Raw genomic sequence first — 6634 nt, 5'->3', positions numbered from 1 at the left:
ATATAAAATAGATTTGAAATCGAGAGATTAGGTAATTCCATTAGAAAACGATTTTTTTTTGTACGAGTCTGCGAGTTATTTTCGAGCCAGCGAACTACTTTTTTCACTTGAGTGACCACCTGTTAGTCATAAATTTTGGACGTCATTGCGCCAATACGTGGATAACAGAGTTTAATAGTAACAAATCTGTATCTGTGACATAAAGATAAATAAATATCTTAATAGATCTATTAACTTATTTTATATTATATTTTATATATCTCAGATCTCAATCAGTTGAATCTCCGATTTGAATTATTTTTATTTAGAACAATTACTTTTAAATTGGACCATAGAGATTTTATCAAAATCGGTTCAGTAATTGGTTGGATTTTTAAATCATAACAACTGGTCAGTTTTGCCAAAATAAAAGTCATTTTCTTTTGTTTTGTCATTTTCTGCAGTTTCACCCGTGTGAATCAGTACTTAAAGTATCCTATGTGATATTGAAATATAATTTACATATTTGTGTACCAAATTTACTTCAAATCCGTACAGTGGTTTTTGCATGAAAGAATAACAGATATTCATCCATCGCTATCATTATTAAATTTTTAAACCTTAACATTTATTGTATTAATTGGATTTTTGTCTCATTTTTTGGAAAAACATTATTTTCTCTGGTAAAACACTGGCTTAAAAGGTTCTAATATTTTTAATTGCACCTTGTGTATCTTAATCCAGTTCTGGAAATTGGAAATTACACAATTGAAATTTTGAACAGAGGATTTCAAAGTCCCGCATGGGACCAGATATGAAAATGGATAGATATATGAAATTTGAAAGAGAGAATTGGTACACTTACTGGGAATTTGGGAACATGGGAATGATAAATCGATCTTGATGTGTCATGTCCGTGGAAATTCCATTACATGAGCGCACCTCGGTCACATAAAGCATTATTTATTTGAAGCTACCGCGAATTAATAACATGAATGATATGACCGTAAAGATGTAGAGACAGTATAATAAAAATGACAAATAGAAATGATATATTTTTATTACTATAAATTGAAATTAAGAAAATGTTATTACATGTTTTAATCATGCAACTTGGCTGATGGAAATCGTTGCCTACAGAAAAGCACATATGGATATTATAGAATACAATGCGATGCTTATGGCATCCGTCATGTGATGTCATTCCTGAGCAATAGGATATACTTTCGTATAAAGTTATATTACTATTATATCTTACCTTTTAAAATAAAAATACATTTGTGTACATATACTTGGTAAGGAAAGAATGAATGGGACAAAAGTATCCATGTGGTATATAGTATAGGTGGTATAGGAACCTACTGTATGGTGTCAACATGGAATAGGCCACAACTTTTTTTCCCGTGGATGTCTTAAAAGGCGACTAAGGGAAGGCGTGGAATGGGCAGCAGTGTCTCTTTTAAAACATCTCCAAAGCTTGTGGTTGCCAATCCGCTTGCCAAGTGTGGCAGCTATTAGCAAACCCCACCTTTTAGGGGAGGGCTATGTTCAGCAGTGGATAGCAGACGGTTGATATCATGATAACTCATGCGGACGATTTTTATACAGAATTTTCTTTTACTAGATATAGTACATAATTTTTAGTATCTTTAAAGATAATTATGGTAACTATAGTCTTTGATATATACAGGTACTAGTCAACTGTTACCATTTGTTTCATTTTAGCCATTAACAAATCAATGCACTGTTGAATAAAATCCTTCTCCTTTAGGGGAGTTTTTAGATATGTTTTAAAATGGACGCTGCTGCCCATACCTTTACTATTAAGTTCCGTTAGTCGTTTCTTACGACACCCACAGGAAAGTAGGGATGACCTATTCTAAAGTATGCCAGGACCACACATTGTCACTACATTTTTACCATTGTACTGAAATTATTAACTTGACTTGCTCGTGTTTCCCTAAGCAGATTGGGTTCACATGAACGTAATTATGTCAATCATAATTCGAACCTTCAAAAGGCCATCCTCATGGGAGACTTTGATGTGTCGATATTATGAGTAAACATAATTTATGAAGGGAAGCTTATAAGTCAATAAGATAAACGCAGCGAAACACGTGTGTAATCAGAGCTGAGCTTTGGCGTAATTATTGATTGCTTAGGAAAAAACAGGTCAGACAGATAATAAATGTTATATATTTCTCACGATACATAAACAAGTAACGTTAGACGATCGATAAAAATAGCTACTAGAAAGCAGTTTGTCATTTAATTATGTAATGGTGACTTCATATGAGAGTATCGGTTTTAGTTTTAAGAATGTTAATAATACCGAAGTGTGATAACTTTTGCATTATTCGCCAATAAAAAAATATTAACGATTTTATTATTTCTGAATGATTATAGTTATAGAAAAAGGTTATTTCTAAAAAAAAATCTAAAAAGACTTTATCCGATACAGTATTTGTATGAATATTTAATAAAAAAAATATTTGTTAAATGTGGCTTTAAAATTATTTAAAATTTTATATAAAGATACATATGTTACCCGATATTTTATTATTGCGATAGACTCCAATTTTGATTAACTTCATAAAATTAATATGGGATTAATTGACATCGAACATATATGTGAAACAAAATCTCAAATTGTGACATTAATCTATAATTTTCAGATGAAAAAGCTCCTTTGATGATATGACGTTTTAAAAATTCATTACTTTGTTATTTAATACAAACATTACCGATAAATGTTTTTACCTCTGCAGGGGTAGATCAAATTACTGTTTCCGAGATATATTTTTCGACAAACTCTTGGGAATTTAGGAAGTAATTTTAAAAGAAAAAAGGTAAGTATAACGATTTTATATATTTATATATAGGATTCGATTCCCGAAGTTCCCGGTATTCAATTATGTTATCGCATTATCGTTTTATCTATCTCAAGTCGGAAAGCAAATAAATAAAACTAGAGAATATACGAGTATAGACAGAACGAATAATAGTGTATAGATTCGTAAGTTATATAAAATTTTGTTAAGAAAATAATGTAGTAACTTACTAGAATCGAAAAGAAAAAAAAATCATTTATCATTTTCACACTGAGTTTTATACATTGATAGTATACATAGGTAGGTATTATATATTTGTATGATATTATATACCTTCTATCTACAACTGATAGATAACGCAGTATTGTGTTTACTCGACAGTCGATTTCGCCTTTTACATTGTAATTATGTTTGTGTTATAAACATACTTTGATTCAAAAGAAGGATGAAAGTTATTAGATATTTATAGAAACATGATTTCTTATAACACTAATGTTTTCAGAATTGTACGTTAGCTATAACAAAATATAATAACACAGTAATTAATAGGTGCTTGTGGATAGTGCACGACAAACTTTCACTGGAGCTACCTGTTCTGTATGTACCATTATAATATACGAAACAACAAGCAAATGTGTTGTTTATGTGATAATTAGATATGTTTATCCGATTTATTTTTATACTTTTTGTGCACCCATGGGATTATATTCAATTTCATCCATTCTAGATATTCTAAATTTCTAAAGAAATTTAATATAAATAAAATATTTCGTATACGTCAGAAATAAGCAGTTATTCTCCATTTGTTTATAACATAAGTATTTCTTTTCATTTCCTAGAAATTCACGGTATGCGATAAGGCGAACAAAACACAATATATAAGAAAAAATCGAAATAATTTAATACATATTTATATAAAATTTTATTTTAAATTGCAAATTCTGAATTATTTCCAAAAGACATATTTAAATGTTCAATAAATCAATATGCAGCATGACGAAACCGTCTTGATTTAAAATATAATCCTATTAATAGCTAAATACAGCTACAAGTAATATAAAATATTAAACACACAAAAAATCTAATATTTTTTTTAATCAGCTAATAAGACCTTGTACCTATTTAGTAGACTATTTTTAATCTTCTTTCTCTAAGGCTTTTCTTCTCAGCATTTGAACCTTATAAAGTTGTTAATATTTTTACGATCTACTAACATCATTAGAACTGTCTCATTTAGTGATCGTAGGCGGATATCCGTGTTCATTTCACTAGTTCCTGATTGCAATAATGATATAATTAGATTAAAAAAATAAACACCATTTTATAATCAATAGCAAGTAATTCTTCCGTTTGCATCTGAGTCGTGTTATGTGATGACTGTTTTTGGTAAACATAAATTGCAACTGTCTGACAATCTAGCGCTGTATATGAAATATGTTTTTGTATAAATTAAAATAAATGGACATAATAAACATATGAGTAGTTAGAAGAGATATTTATTTTTTACTTTTTTATTGTTTTCAGCCCATCGGGTGACTGGTGGAGAATGATTAATATCACTGTATGTGACTTTTATAGTAAGTAAAGGAATAAATAAATGAATCTCTCTTTACATATAGTATGTAGATTTATTTTATGTATTAACGACCACGTGATAAATTTGAATTTCTATTCCTATTCCTGGTTATACTAATATATAAGACATTGTTATATAACAGCATTTATTTCCCAGGAAATATGTAAAACATACTTACATATTTATCTAAGATCAGCCATCTGGAAACAGCGCTGTTGTTAGACAAAATAATATTTAAATTTTAACATACTTTAAAAACAGTAATATGAGTATACACATATTTATCATGAGGTAAGTCGTTAGCTTGTTTCAATTCTAAATACCATAAAAAGCTCGGAATTTCATAAAAAAGATATGAAACCCAACAGAATATATGACGTTTATAGTTTTTTTTATGCGACTTAAAATGGCAAAAATGCTGACAGCCTACCTGATTGAAAGTGGTAACCGTTGCCTATAGTCATGAACAGTACCATGGACATAACAGAGTACACTCTCGTACCCATGTCACAGATAATATAATACTATATTAGTCAATGTTATTATTCTTAAGGACTAAGATGTTAATTTCATTGTCAAAAATAAAGTTTTTTCATTAATATGAATAATATATTATTTCTGTTCTTCCATGTAAATTATGTAATAATATAATATAACATATGATCAGTTTATTCTCAAAATATATGCTTCCTAGAGAAAATATTCATAGAGTAGAACGCTTCCATGATTGAAGTATTCAAACCAATATCGATTTTTTTGCCGCGAATAAATTGTGGGTAAGTGAAGATTACCAAACTTATTGTTTAGATACTGATATATATGGTTTTCTCTTTATCAAGCCTAGAAATATGGTAAATAATTCTACGTGAGACGAATTCTAGGCTCCAGTATATATAAGAAAAGTATAATAAGGTATAGGAATAAAATATACTAATCAGGAATGGCCGAGTGGTCCCGGCATAGAATAGGCCACCTCTTCCTTTCCCGTGGGTGTCATAAAAGTGGTTTAAGGGACGGAGAGGGATAGGTAACAGCGTTCCTCTTAAAATATCTCTAAAGCCTGACTGCAGTTGCCGATCCGTCTACCAAGCGTGGCAACTATTGGCAACCCCCCCCCCACCCCCCTCAAGGGGGAGGCAAGTGCGACGATTTTGGTATATCAGCACTCAACAAGATATAATTGTTAAAATAAAAAAAAAAAAACATATATATATATATATATAAATACAGTAGTTTTAAAACGGTAAAAAATGGTCGCAACTAAGACTTATCACTAGCAATTCTAAATTTTCGCTAACTGGGAGAAGTTAACCCAGGGAATATTTTCAGAAATATATGCAGAAATCAGCAGCAGGATCTTAATCTAAATGCGACAAATTATAGTACATATAATATTAAACTATATAAAGAGGACTGTACTCAGATACTTCACTAATAAATAAATGAATGAGATTATTTTAATTGTGTCACGGTAAAAGTATTTCTTTTTTGCAAATTAAAATCTATAATACTTCTTTTTATAAATTTCATATTGCGCAAATATTTGCTATGGACAAAGTTTGTTCCAAAAAATAGCGAGTTCAATCATAACAAAGTAAATATGAGAACAACACGGAAAAACTTCCTATCGTTTGCAAAAGCAATTATCTAATTGGGTTCAGAATTGACAAAAATATTGCGTAGCATTCACAAAACAACACGAAAAAATAAATGCCAATCATGAATCTGTCTCATTTTTAAAATGGCTTAAAAACGGACAGATTATTAAAATTAATAATAATAAATACCACATAATCACACTAGTTCCCCGATCCTTAAACTATGTTATGAGGAACTATTTTTTTTTTACAACACAGGGTACAAACGAGCATGCGGCTCACCTGATGGTAAGTGACTACTACCGCCCATGGTCATCAACAACACCAGCGGCATTGCAGGTGTGCTGCCGGCCTTTTAAAAAGGAATATACTCTTTTCTTGAAAGTTATGTTGTCGTATCGGTTCGGAAAAATTGGGTAATATATGAGATTATCGAATATAAGAGGAATGATCAAAATCGTGTAATATACACAAAAAGAAATACAGGTGGCTCTTCTTTTTTGCAAAGTATTCTACATTTATAATAACATAACGAGATCTTTATTGATATTACGAGCGAGTGTAAAGAACAATAATTTATTTAATTGCAAGCAAGATTGCAGGACAATACACAATACAATATCAAACAGCCAATAACCAGCTATTCTAAA

Source organism: Galleria mellonella, unplaced genomic scaffold, assembly GCF_026898425.1.
Source record: "Galleria mellonella isolate WM207_F2 unplaced genomic scaffold, CSIRO_AGI_GalMel_v1 utg23, whole genome shotgun sequence".
In the NCBI taxonomy this organism is placed as follows: domain Eukaryota; kingdom Metazoa; phylum Arthropoda; class Insecta; order Lepidoptera; family Pyralidae; genus Galleria; species Galleria mellonella.
The sequence above is the reverse complement of the archived record's forward strand: the minus strand, read 5'-3'. Positions refer to the sequence as shown.